General features: G+C 46.0%; 1 pseudogene; it reads left to right on the top strand.

Annotated features, from left to right (window-relative positions):
• Window positions 1-935: 935 nt before the first annotated feature.
• The window catches only part of LOC120062857, a 66,870-nt pseudogene continuing 52,887 nt past the window's right edge, over window positions 936-14,918 (top strand).

The raw sequence follows: 14,918 nt of genomic DNA, 5'->3' as shown, positions 1-14,918 counted from the left end.
ACGAGAACGAGGCGGCAGATCAAAGACCCGTGGAGCCGGAGGTAAAGAGAATGGCTAGCATCGGGAAAATAGATGTGTTTGATGACACGCAAGAAAACTGGGCAACTTACATTGAACGACTGGAACAGTACTTCATTGCAAACGACATTGCTGATAACAAGAGAGTACCAGCGTTGTTGAGTTTAATTGGCCCAAAAACGTACAGTTTGCTAAGAGATCTGACTGCCCCTCTGAAGCCCTCAAATAAAACATTCACAGAGATTGTGGAGATATTGCAAAATCACCTATCACCTAAACCACTCCTCATCGCGGAACGTTTTCGTTTCCACAAGAGAGATCAGAATGAGGGTGAGGGTGTTAGTTTCTTCAACTCTGCTACATATGTACTGTCTGAACATTGCCAGTTTGGAGAGAACCTAAATGACACATTAAGGGATAGATTTGTTTGTGGACTGAAACATGAACACATTCAAAAACGTTTGCTCACAGAATCAGGTCTCACGTTTGCAAAGGCTGTTGAAATTGCTGTGACTATGGAAATCGCGACGAAAGATGCATTTGAGTTGCAAAGTAAAAGAAATACTGACCTATCACAAACTTCCCTGCACAAGTTTTCGCGCAGCCGACAGCGCCCCCGTTTGGCCGAAAAATGCAACAGGTGTGACAGAGATGGTCACAGAGCAGAGGACTGCCGTTTCAAAGACGAAATTTGTCACAAATGCAGTAGAAGGGGGCACATTCAAAGAGCATGCAGAGCAAAATTCAGTCACAACAGGAAAACTGAGAAAATTAAAGGGTCTGTGAATGCACTAGCAGAGAACAGTGGCAGTGATTCAGATGAACGATTAATTGGTACAATGGAGTTAAACACAGTGACTTCTCCCAGCAGTAGCATAATATGGGTGACACCAGATATCGAAGGCAAACCCCTCAAAATGGAGCTGGACACAGGATCTGCAGTGTCTATAATTTCCACTACTGTCTACAATGAGCACTTCAAGGCTATCAAGCTGAAGAACACAAATGTGTTGCTGAAGACCTACTCAGGAGAGAGATTGAGCCCAATGGGGGCGTTGCAGGTCAGAGTGAGCTATGGGGGGCAAAGACAGCAGTTACAGCTGTATGTGGTGCCTGGAACTGGCCCCCCATTATTTGGCAGGGAATGGCTTTCAAAAATAAAGCTGAACTGGTGTGATTTGAAAATGCTCCACACGTTCCAGTCCAAAGAGAAAGACACAGACCAAACACTGGAACACTTGCGGAAGAAATACAACACAGTTTTCAGTGATCAGATGGGAACAGTAAAAGGCTTCACAGCAAAACGTGTACTGAGAGATGACGCAACCCCAAAATTCTGCAAAGCCAGATCGGTTCCATACTCCCTGAGACCAAAGGTGGAAGCGGAAATCGATCGCTTGCAGGATACAGGGATCCTGACGAAAGTGGACAGAAGCGAATGGGCCACACCCATAGTTCCTATTGTGAAGAAAGACGGGTCTGTTAGAATGTGTGGGGACTTCAAGGTATCTGTGAATTCAATGTTGCATGTGGACCAATACCCCTTGCCACGTCTGGAGGACATCTTTGCTGCACTAGCTGGTGGGAAACACTTCAGTAAAATCGATCTGAAACAGGCTTACCTGCAGCTACCGGTTGAAGAGAGCTCCAAACAGTACCTGACAATAAACACACACAAAGGTCTATACAGGTATAACCGCCTGGTTTTTGGCATCGCATCGGCCCCAGCCATTTGGCAACGAACTATTGACCAGATTTTGCAAGGAATCCCAGGAACCCAGTGTATCCTGGATGACATGATCATAACAGGACGCACCGACAAAGAACACCTGGCTAACCTGGAAGAGGTCCTGAAAAGACTGAAAGAGTATGGTCTACAGGCAAACTTACAGAAGTGTGAGTTCTTCAAAGACAAGATTGTCTTCTGTGGACATGAAATTGACCGCAATGGATTGCACAAAACACAGGACAAAATCGAGGCAGTGGTACAGGCACCACGACCACAAAATATCACAGAAGTGCGATCTTTTGCGGGACTGATCAATTACTACAGAAGATTCCTCCCAAACCTTTCAGCAGTACTCCAGCCTCTAAATCAGCTCCTGGAAAATAATAGGACATGGCGGTGGACAGAACAGTGTGAAAATGCATTTCTGGAGGCAAAACGGCTCATCACATCTGAACAGGTCCTGATGCATTACGACCCTGAACTGCCAGTGAAGTTGGCTTGTGATGCGTCCCCTTATGGCTTAGGGGCCGTCCTTTCACACACACGCTGAAAGATGGGTCAGAGAGGCCAGTTGCATTTGCGTCACGAACTTTTGAATGATGCCGAGAAGAACTCCTCACAAATCGACAAAGAAGCGCTAGTGTGAGGCGTCAAGAAATTCCACGCCTTATATGGCGAGCATTTCAGACTGGTTACGGATCACCAGCTGTTGCTTTCCATTTTCAGTCCAAAGAAAGGTATTCCGGCCATGACAGCGGCCAGGTTACAGCGATACGCCTTGTTCCTTGCCAGTCATATGTATGACATTGAGTTTAAGCCGTTGTCCCTTCACACAAATGCAGATGGATTATCCAGACTGCCGTGTACAAGAGAAAGACAAAGGAGTGTGGATGCAGTGGACATTTTCCATACCGCTCAGCTCGAGGCACTACCGGTCACAAGCACAGTTATCAAACAGGAGACAAGGAAAGATGTGACCTTGTCAAAAGTGTACACCTACACCATGTCAGGATGGCCAGCTACTGGCAGAAAGGAGCTGACTCCGTATTTCCAGCGGAGAAATTAAATTACAACGTACCAAGGATGTTTGATGTGGGGAATGAGAGTCATGATACCCCAGAAATGCCAACATCAGGTTTTGCAGCAACTACATGAAGGTCATGTTGGAATTGTCAAAATGAAGCTGCTCGCAAGGAGCCACTTCTGGTGGCCAGGTCTGGATCAACAGATAGAAAATATGGCAAAGAACTGTAGCGGATGTTTGGAAACCCTTCACATGCCTGCTCCTGTCCCAGTCCACCCTTGGGAATGGCCCACAGAGCCATGGCAGAGAATTCATGTGGACTACGCTGGTCCCTTTGAAAAGCACATGTTTCTGGTTATAGTTGATGCCCATTCCAAATGGCCAGAGGTGTTTTGCACTGACTCCTCCACCTCAGCTCAGACGATAGAGTGTCTCAGAACAACGTTTACACGCTTCGGATTGCTGCTGCAGCTAGTAAGTGACAACGCGCAAGCTTTTGTAAGTGACGAGTTTACAAGATTCATGTCAGTAAATGGAATCAAACACTCAACCTCAGCTCCGTACCACCCTGCCACCAATGGGCTGGCAGAACGCTTTGTGCAAACCCTAAAGCAAGGACTCCGTGCAGCAAAACGAGACGAAGGGACTTTGCAAACAAAACTGGCCAAGTTCCTGGTCTCCTACCGAAACACCCCACATGCCACAACAAATGAAAGCCCAGCCGCACTGATGTTCGGGAGGCCTCTCCTCACACGGCTGGACATCATGAAGCCTAACAGGCGTAATGAAGTGCTGAACAAACAAGCCAAGATGCTCTCCGGTGGCCGGGAGCGCCATCTCCAAACAGGACAGGAAGTGATGGTGCGAGACTACAGAGGAGGAGGGAAATGGACAAGAGGGACCGTACATACACAAACGGGACCCAGAACTTACCAGGTTCAAGTGAGCCCAGACATAATGTGGCGGCGTCACATTAACCAAATGCATTCCACGGAAAACAGCACAACAATCGAGAGAGAACAGGCACAGAGAGCTCCTGAGAGTGACACACAGGGAACTGTAGAGGGCGGTGGAGCAGTAAAGAGACCCCAGGCTGAAAGAAGGGAACGTGTTGATGAAGGTGCTGCTATAGCAGAACCTATAAGGGAGCAAGCACACACTGAGGATGTTCAGGAGCCTCCAGACAATCCTAGGCGCTACCCAGAACGAAGGCACCGTCCACCAGACAGACTGGACTTATAAACAAACAAACAAAAACTAACTGTTCAAGTTCAAATTAAAAGATGCAAAATAACTACAACAAGTTCTGGGAAGTGTTTCAGTTGTGGTTTGGTAAAAGTAACTCTGATTGTATAAGAGAGGGAATGTTATGTTCTGTTAATTACTGATGTCCCCTTTAAGAATGGAGCATCCTTGGTCATGCGCAGTGTTGTTCTATGTTATTCTGGTACTAACTGATTCCAGTAAAATGTGAAGCTCCAGTACCATTTCTTGTATTCCGAGTCTTTCTTATTATATAAATAAGTAATAAGAGCTAAGACACTACACCTAGGTCTATTTTAGCAAATACATTTACTTTTGATACTTAAGTATGTTTCAAAAAAACTTTTTGACTTTAACCAAGTAGTATTTTACTGGGTGACTTTCACTTTTACTTGAGTAACTTTAAGGTATCTATACTTTTACTCAAGTATCACAATTGGGTACTTTTTCCACCACTGGAGATTTCACCTGGCATAGAAAATGTCAGGACACTGTTGTTCAGAGGAGCTAGCCAACAACACAGCTAACACAATCACTTCAAACTGAAGCTGGAAAGACTGCAAACTAGCTGCATTTAATTGTACCTGTTTTCTATTGACATTTCTTTGTATATGTTCTTAAAAATTATGCTGATTCATGATTTTGGGTGGCTTAGAAAAGCTGCCTGCCTGCCTGTCTGTCTTATCCCGACTTCCGACCTCTACACGTTCTCTACTATGGGACAGCTGGAGATCGAATTTCAATATTGAAACAATGTTGCAAATGTCAGAGAGACATTGAAAACCAATTGCTAGTCTAAAAGAAATGGGAGAAAATGTCTAGATGCTTTTAACATTGGAGATCAAGTTTATAAATTGTCTGGCTAGGCTGATGAGACAGTAGTTCGCTCAGTGATATGGAACGTAGTAAATAGGCATTTCAACGTCATAGCTTTAGCCGGTGGTAACTTGTGGAATAGACACCAGCTGGAATGCGGTTTTAACCAATCAGTGTCCAGGATTAGACCAACCCATTGTATAATGACTGAATGAGGAGATGAAAAGGCAATGGCAGCTGGACCAAATAAATATCATAGTAAAGGGAATTCCCTCTGGAATACCTGATGACATGGGACCTCATGGGGAAGGCCTGGTAATGCTGGAGAGTGGTTTTCAACAGGAGTGGTCCTGATAAATACTACAGCTTCCAGTTTAGTGGTCAGTTATCAGGAGACTTCATCTCACATCTAAAAATGATGTGGTTAATTACCTGTTTGGATACTGGCAGAATATTTGACATACTTTCCCTCCACCTAAAAACAGTCCCTTGCATTAGTAAGCATGATACATGTTAAATGTCTTTACTTAGATCATTTTAGTGGACTGTGCTGTCTTAGGTTGTTTACAAATTGGTTCTTTGGACCAATCACATCAGATCTTTTCACATCAGATCTTTTTCAGAGCTGATCTGATTGGTCAACATACCAATTATAGAAAACAAAACCATAATTGGGCTGCCTATCTAAATGCAGCCTATGTTTGTCAGGAGTGAAGTAAAACACTACCTCCCGTTAACTAGTTACACCTCCAGTCAGGCAAATCAGTGACCCCTGCTATTCAGTTATCCCAAAATCCTGAACAACATATTCATGTCCAGCTTCGTTTTACAGAACCTTAAATAATTATGTTTAAATACTCAAATACCTTTAGTCAGTAATGTTACACAACCTTTATGAGGATAACAACATCATTCTGAAAACAGTTTTGAACAAGCTGGCCTTCAAGTCAGTTGTGGCTTGTAATGGTGCTAACATGTGACTTGAAGCGCATTTCCCTGCTGCCTCAGCTGCTTGACTGTGGAGAACAAGGTGTGTTCTGTTGGCATGTATTTAGATTCAGGTCTGCTGACTTTAATGAGTGATGTCCTGGGGACAGCCTAGTGAACAGTAGGAACAGCACTATGGGGGACTCCTGACCCATGTTCATCCATACCTCATTTCCCCTCTGTTTATGTACCTAGGTGAGCAAAGCTCCAATCCCTCCTGACGTTTGGTACAGTTTTGAGCCAAAAATGTCAAATCTCCAAAACACCTCACTGCTTAATAATAGAGATCCAGCTGAAGAGTTACATGAAGCAGTATCAGGCAGAATATCGGAAATATCAATGTCGTCCAAGTGTTTCATTTTGCATGTTGTGGTAACATTTTGGAACATAGATCTAATAAACCACAGCAGCAATGCTATGAGCAAGCTGGGTCAGAATCAGTGTCTGCACTTCATTCAGTTTCATCCAAGTCTGAAAGCAGTCTGAACTAATTTCCTGTTACCAGATTGAGTCCAGAGCAGCTGGACCAAACTAAGCTGGACCTAATTAACTATTAGGAGATTCTCGTGGATCTACCATACTCTCAGCACTGACAGCACACATCTAAGGGAGTTAATGTTATTTATAATAAGGGTAACATGGAGAAAATCAGACCTATTTGAAATGAAAATGGATGGCCCTCCCTTCAGCAAAATATATATACACTACCATTCAAAAGTTTGGGGTCACTTAGAAATGTCCTGGTTTTTGAAAGAAAAACAATTTTTTTGTCCATTAAAATAACATCAAATTGATCAGAAATACAGTGTAGACATTGTTCATGTTGTAAATGACTATTGTAGCTGGAAACGGCTGATTTCTTATGGAATATCTACATAGAAGTACAGAGGCCCATTATCAGCAACCATCACTCCTGTGTTCCAATGGCACGTTGTGTTAGCTAATCCAAGTTTATAATTTTAAAAGGCTAATTGATCATTAGAAAACCCTTTTGCAATTATATTAGCACAGCTGAAAACTGTTGTGCTGATTAAAGAAGCAATACAACTGACCTTCTTTGGATTAGTTGACTATCTGGAGCATCAGCATTTGTGGGTTCGATTACAGGCTCAAAATGGCCAGAAACAAAGAACTTTCTTCTGAAACTCGTTAGTCTATTCTTGTTCTGAGAAATTAAGGCTATTCCATGCGAGGAATTTCCAAGAAACTGAAGATCTCGTACAACGCTGTGTACTACTTCCTTCACAGAACAGCGCAAACTGGCTCTAACCAGAATAGAAAGAGGAGTGGGAGGTCCCGGTGCACAACTGAGCAAGAGGACAAGTACATTAGAGGGTCTAGTTTGAGAAACAGACAAGTCCTCAACTTCATTAAATAGTACCCTCAAACACCAGTCTCAATGTCAACAGTGAAGAGGCAACTCCGGGATGCTGGCCTTCTAGGCAGAGTTGCAAAGAAAAAGCCATATCTCAGACTGGCCAATAAAAATAAAATAATTAGATGGGCAAAAGAACACAGACACTGGACAGAGGAAGATTGGAAAAAAGTGTTATGGACAGACAAATCTAAATGTTCGGATCACAAAGAAGAACATTCGTGAGACAGAAAAAAGGAAAAGATACTGTAGGAGTGCTTGAAGCCATCTGTCAAGCATGGTGGAGGCAATGTGATGGTCTGGGGTGCTTTGGCGGTGGTAAAGTGGGGGATTTGTACAGGGTAATAGGGATCTTGAAGAGGGAAGGCTATCACTCCATTTTGCAACGCCATGCCATACCCTGTGGACGGCGCTTAATTGGAGCCAATTTCCTCCTACAACAGGACAATGACCCAAAGTACAGCTCCAAACTATGCAAGAACTACCGTTGAAGTCGGAAGTTTACATACACCTTAGCCAAATACATTTAAACTCAGTTTTTCACAATTCCTGACATTTATTTCTTTCATCACATTCCCAGTGGGTCAGAAGTTTACATACAGTCAATTAGTATTTGGTAGCATTGCCTTTAAATTGTTTAACTTGGGTGAAACGTTTCAGGTAGCCTTCCACAAGCTTCCCACAATAAGTTGGGTGAAATTTGGCCCATTCTTGCTGACAGAGCTGATGTAACTGAGTCAGGTTTGTAGGTCTCCTTGCTCGCACACGCTTTTTCAGTTCTGCCCACAAATGTTCTATAGGATTGAGGTCCGGGCTTTGTGATGGCCACTCCAATACCTTGACTTTGTTGTCCTTAAGCCATTTTGCCAAAACTTTGGAAGTATGCTTGGGGTCATTGTCCATTTGGAAGACCCATTTGCGACCAAGCTTTAACATCCTGACTGATGTCTTGAGATGTTGCTTCAATATATCCACATGATTGTCCTTCCTCATGACGCCATCTATTTTGTGAAGTGCACCAGTCCCTCCTGAAGCAAAGCACCCCCACAACATGATGCTGCCACCCCCGTGCTTCACGATTGGGATGGTGTTCTTCGGCTTCCAAGCCTCCCATTTTCCCTCCTCCAAACATAACGATGCTCATTATGGCCAAACAGTTCTATTTTTGTTTCATCAGACCAGAGGACATTTCTCCAAAAAGTATGATCTTTGTCCCCATGTGCAGTTGCAAACTGTAGTCTGGCTTTATTATGGCGGTTTTGGAGCAATGGCTTCTTCCTTGCTGAGCAGCCTCTCAGGTTATGTCGATATAGGAACGTTTTACTGTGGATATAGATAATTTAGTACCTGTTTCCTCCAGTATCTTCACAAGGTCCTTTGCTGTTGTTCTGGGATTGATTTGCACTTTTCGCACCAAAGTACGTTCATCTCTAGGAGATGTTTGGGAATTGCTCCCAAGGACGAAACAGACTTGTGGAAGTCAACAATTTATTTTCTGAGGTCTTGGCTGATTTCATTTGATTTCACCATGATGTCAAGCAAAGAAGCACTGAGTTTGAAGGTAGGCCTTGAAATACATCAACAGGTACACTTCCAATTGACTCAAATTATGTCGCTTAGCCTATCAGAAGCTTCTAAAGCCATGACATAATTTTCTGGAATTTTCCAAGCTGTTTAAAGGCAAAGTCAACTTAATGTATGCAAACTTCTAACCCACTGGAATTGTGATACAGTGAATTATTAGTGAAATAATCTGTCTGTAAACAATTGTTGGAAAATTCACTTGTGTCATGCACAAGGTAGATATCCTAACCGACTTGCCAAAACTATAGTTTGTTAACAAGACATTTGTGGAGTGATTGAAAAACGAGTTTTAATGACTCCAACCTAAGTGTATGTAAACTTCCGACTTCAACTGTATTTAGGGAAGAAGCAGTCAGCTGGTTTTCTGTCTATAATGGAGTGGCCAGCAAAGTCACCGGATCTCAACCCTATTGAGCTGTTGTGCGAGCAGCTTGACTTAAGAAGTGCCCATCAAGCCAATCCAACTTGTTGAAGTGTTTCAGAAAGCATGGGGTGAAATCTCTTCAGATTACCTCAACAAATTGACAACTAGAATGCCAAATGTCTGGAAGGCTGTAATTGCTGCAAATGGAGGATTCTTTGACGAAAGCAAAGTTTGAAGGACACAATTATTATTTCAATTAAAAATCATTATTTATAACCTTGTCAACGTCTTGACTATATTTCCTATTGTAACAAATCTCTAGCTCTTCCTCCTCCTCGGACGAGGAGAGGAGAGAGGGATCGGAAGACCAATGTGCAGCGAGGTATGATGACATAATGATTTATTAACTGAAGTCAAAGACGAACACGAAAAACACTTGGAAAATTACAAAACAACAAACGAACGTAGACTGACCTAAAACATGTGAACTTACATATAACGAAGAACGCACGAACAGGTACACGACTACAAACAAACGATACAGTCCCGTGTGGTAACATATACGGACACAGGAGACAACCACCCACAACAAACAATGTGAAACAACCTCCCTATATATGGTTCTCAATCAGAGGAAAACGTAAAACACCTGCCTCTGATTGAGAGCCATACAAGGTCCATTAAACCTGACACTTAACATAGAACAAACACAGACTGCCCACCCAGCTCACGTCCTGACCCACTAAACACAACTATACAAAAGGAAAACAAGGTCAGGAACGTGACATTACCCCCCCCCCCCAAGATGCGGACTCCGGCCGCAAAACTCAACCTCAAGGGGAGGGTTTGGGTGGGCATCTGTCCACGGTGGCGGCTCCGGCTCCGGACGCTGTCCCCACACCACCATAGTCACTCCCCGCTTCCGTATCCCCCTCCCAATGACCACCCTCCAACTAAACCCACCTAAATTAAGGGGCAGCATCGGGATAAGGGGCAGCACCGGGATAAGGGGCAGCTCCGGGCTGAGGGACGGCAGCTCCGGGCTGAGGGACGGCAGCTCCGGGCTGAGGGACGGCAGCTCCGGGCTGAGGGACGGCAGCTCCGGGCTGAGGGACGGCGGATCCTGGCTGAGGGACGGCGGATCCTGGCTGAGGGACGGCGGATCCTGGCTGGACGGCTCTGGCGGATCCTGGCTGGACGGCTCTGGCGGATCCTGGCTGGACGGCTCTGGCGGATCCTGGCTGGACGGCTCTGGCGGGTCCTGGCTGGACGGCTCTGGCGGGTCCTGGCTGGACGGCTCTGGCGGGTCCTGGCTGGACGGCTCTGGCGGGTCCTGGCTGGACGGCTCTGGCGGGTCCTGGCTGGACGGCTCTGGCGGGTCCTGGCTGGACGGCTCTGGCTGGTCCTGGCTGGCCGACGGCTCTGGCTGGTCCTGGCTGGCCGACGGCTCTGGCTGGTCCTGGCTGGCCGACGGCTCTGGCTGGTCCTGGCTGGCCGACGGCTCTGGCTGGTCCTGGCTGGCCGACGGCTCTGGCTGGTCCTGGCTGGCCGACGGCTCTGGACAAACGGGCAGCTCTGACAGCTCGGGACAGACGGACAGTTCTGGGCAGACTGGCAGTGCAGGCGGCTCATGACAGACTGGCACACCTGTAGGGAGGAGACGGAGAGACAGCCTGGTGCGTGGGGCTGCCACAGGACCCACCAGGCTGGAGAGACCTACAGGAGGCTTGATGTTAAGAGGAGGCACCTGAAGGACCGGGCTGTGGAGGAGCACTGGAGCTCTGGTGCGCAGCCTTTGCACCACTCCCCCAGGCTGGAGTACTATTCCAGCCCATACCCTCCAGAGTGCAGGCACAGGTTGAACCGGGCTGTGGATGAGCACTGGAGATCTAGTGCCTACTACGCGCACCTCTCTTAGGCTCCACTCCCACATTTGCCCGGTACGAGCGAAGCGTAGGCATAGGACGCACTGCACCCTCCCAGCACCCCGGAGACACAGCACGCAGAGCCGGCGCAGGATACCCTGGACCGAAACTGCGTACCGGAGACCAGACACGCTGAGCAGGCACAATACGCCCCGGCTGGATGCCCACACTCACACGACACTTTCGGGGGGCTGCCCTATAGCGCACCGGGCTATGGGCACGCACTGGCGACACCGTGCGCTTCACCGCATAACACGGTGCCTGACCAGTGACGCGTTGCTTATAATAAGCACGAGGAGTGCGCTCAGGTCTGCTATCTGGCTTAGCCACACTCCTTTCTAGCCCCCCCCCAAAAAAATTATGGGGCTGCCTCTCGTACCTGTCGCGCTGCCTTGCTGCCTCCTCATATCGCCGCCGCTCAGCTTTCGCTTCCTCCAGCTCAGCTTTGGGGCGGCGATACTCCCCAGCCTGTGCCCAGGGTCCTTCTCCGTTCAAGATCTCCTCCCATGTCCATGAATCCTGGGATTTCTGCGGTTGCTGTCGCTGCCCTTTTCCCCGCTGCTTGATCCTTGAGGGGTGGGTGGTTCTGTAACGAATCTCTAGCTCTTCCTCCTCCTCGGACGAGGAGAGGAGAGAGGGATTGGAAGACCAATGTGCAGCGAGGTATGATGACATAATGATTTATTAACTGAAGTCAAAGACGAACACGAAAAACACTTGGAAAATTACAAAACAACAAACGAACGTAGACTGACCTAAAACATGTGAACTTACATATAACGAAGAACGCACGAACAGGTACACGACTACAAACAAACGATACAGTCCCGTGTGGTAACATATACGGACACAGGAGACAACCACCCACAACAAACAATGTGAAACAACCTCCCTATATATGGTTCTCAATCACAGGAAAACGTAAAACACCTGCCTCTGATTGAGAGCCATACAAGGTCAATTAAACCTGACACTTAACATAGAACAAACACAGACTGCCCACCCAGCTCACGTCCTGACCCACTAAACACAACTATACAAAAGGAAAACAAGGTCAGGAACGTGACACCTATTCATTTTGCAACTTATTTCATGTATGTTTTCTTGGAAAACCAGGACATTCTAAGTGACCCCAAACTTTTGAACGGTAGTGTGTGTATATATATATATATATATATATATATATATATATATGACAGTACCAGTCAAAAGTTTGGACACACCTACTCATTCCAGGGTTTTTCTTTATTTTTACTATTTTCAACATTGTAGAATAATAGTGAAGACATCAAAACTATGAAATGACACATATGGAATCATGTATTAACCAAAAAAGCCTCTCCTGCATTGTCTTGGCTGTGTGCTTAGGGGCGTTGTCCTGTTGGAAGGTGAACCTTCACCCCAGTATGAGGTCCTGAGCGCTCTGGAGCATGTTTTTATCAAGGATCTCTCTATACTTCGCTCCATTCATCTTTGCCTCGATCCTGACAAGTCTCCCAGTCCCTGCCACTGAAAAACATCCCCACAGCACGATGCTGACATCCATCATGCTTCACCGTAGGGATGGTGCCAGGTTTCCTCCAGATGTGACACTTGGCATTCAGGCCAAAGAGTTCAATCTTGTTTCTCATGGTCTGAGAGTCTTTAGGTGCCTTTTGGCAAACTCCAAGCGGACTGTCATGTGCATTTTACTGAGGAGTGGCTTCCATCTGGCTTCTCTAACATAAAGTCCTGATTGGTGGAGTGCTGCAGATATGGTTGTCCTTCTAGAAGGTTCTCCCATCTCCACAGAGGAACTCTAGAGCTCTGTCAGAGTGACCATCGGGTTCTTGGTCACCTCACAATTATCATTTTAGTTATCCATTATAGAATAAGTCTGTAACGTAACAAAATGTGGAATAAGTCAAGGGGTCTGAATCCTTCCCGAAGGCACTGTATATTTACAACATCTTGCATATCTTAATTTATTCCCACAATTGATGAATAATATGAGTAATAATGTTACCACTTCTATGAAGAATTGTTACCCATAACAACAGCCATTAGCAGGAACTCTACATTTGTGTCAACAGATGTGGAATGCATACACTCTTTCCCTCCCTCCCTCCCTCCCTCCCTCCCTCCCTCCCTCCCTCCCTCCCTCCCTCCCTCCCTCCCTCCCTCCCTCCCTCCCTCACTCACTCACTCACTCACTCACTCACTCACTCACTCACTCACTCACTCACTCACTCACTCACTCACTCACTCACTCTACCCCTCCCGAACAAACACCTCAACTCGCCGTGTTTGGAGGAGGAGGAATGCTGCTTATGAACCCAAGAACACCATCCCCACCGTCAAACATGGAGGTGGAAACATTATGCTTTGGGGGTGTTTTTCTGCTAAGGGGACAGGACAACTTCACCGCATCAAAGGGATGATGGACAGGGCCATGTACCGTCAAATCTTGGGTGAGAACCTCCTTCCCACAGGCAGGGCATTGAAAATGGGTCGTGGATGGGTATTCCAGCATGACAATGACCCAAAACACACGGCCAAGGCAACAAAGGAGTGGCTCAAGAAGAAGCACATTAAGGTCCTGGAGTGGCCTAGCCAGTCTCCAGACCTTAATCCCATAGAAAATCTGTGGAGGGAGCTGAAGGTTCAAGTTGCCAAACGTCAGCCTCGAAACCTTAAATGACTTGGAGAAGATCTGCAAAGAGGAGTGGGACAAAATCCCTCCTGAGATGTGTGCAAACCTGGTGGCCAACTACAAGAAACGTCTGACCTCTGTGATTGCCAACAAGGGTTTTGCCACCAAGTACTAAGTCATGTTTTGCAGAGGGGTCAAATACTTATTTCCCTCATTAAAATACAAATCAATTTATAACATTTTTGACATGCGTTTTTCTGGATTCTTTTGTTGTTATTCTGTCTCTCACTGTTCAAATAAACCTACCATTAAAATTATAGACTGATCATTTCTTTGTCAGTGGGCAAACGTACAAAATCAGCAGGGGATCAAATACTTTTTTCCCTCACTGTACATGCCCCCACACATACTCACAACCACACACAAGCACAAATGTTGAACGGTTGTTCCATCCCCGAGCCCAACTCAGAGAAGACTTGATGTGTGAATGTGTATACAGTTTGGCTGTTTAAGAAGGCATGCCAAATTGAGCAGGAATAGGAAGATTTGATTAACCAATATCTAGTCCTAGCTGATGCAGCTTGGATCCCCCCATCACCCACACACACTGGTCCCCTGTTGTGACCCATCTAGCAGCTCTGTGCAGTCAGACCGTTTGATTATTCTGTGCCGCCAGGGCCACAATAATATGCCACCTCTCTAATTGTCCGAGTGTGATTCTCTCCCTATGGGTTACTGCAGCCAGTGTTGCCAGCACTGCCACTACTTGGGTGGGGTACTCCACCGGAATTCCTACCGGCTAGGTACAAGCTCGTCAAGGTTCCCACTAGCAGCTTTTGAGAAAATCCTTGTATACAGTATTATGCTCACCCATCCGGGGGCTTTGGCTTTTGGATCAATCCTGTCAGGCAGGCTCAGACTCTTGAGGGGGCGATGCTGCTTTGGTGGGTTTCTGACCGCGTTCACCTTTCTGTCATGGTTTTGTAGGCTACTTGCAGTAGGCCTATAAAACAGATAAGGATTTCTCCTTAGTGGGTGGGTCGCTAAGGTCGGTGTCTAGGATATATAAACAAACTATATATTTTTAAAATGTATATCCCATATTTGTGCGAAAGTGCTCACAGACGCACTGGGGCTCTTAATTTGAAACCATTTTCCTTAGTCACTCACTTAACTCATCACACTTTTCCAATCACACAAA

This window comes from Salvelinus namaycush, chromosome 18, assembly GCF_016432855.1.
Source record: "Salvelinus namaycush isolate Seneca chromosome 18, SaNama_1.0, whole genome shotgun sequence".
NCBI lineage: Eukaryota > Metazoa > Chordata > Actinopteri > Salmoniformes > Salmonidae > Salvelinus > Salvelinus namaycush.
The sequence above is the reverse complement of the archived record's forward strand: the minus strand, read 5'-3'. Positions and strand labels throughout refer to the sequence as shown.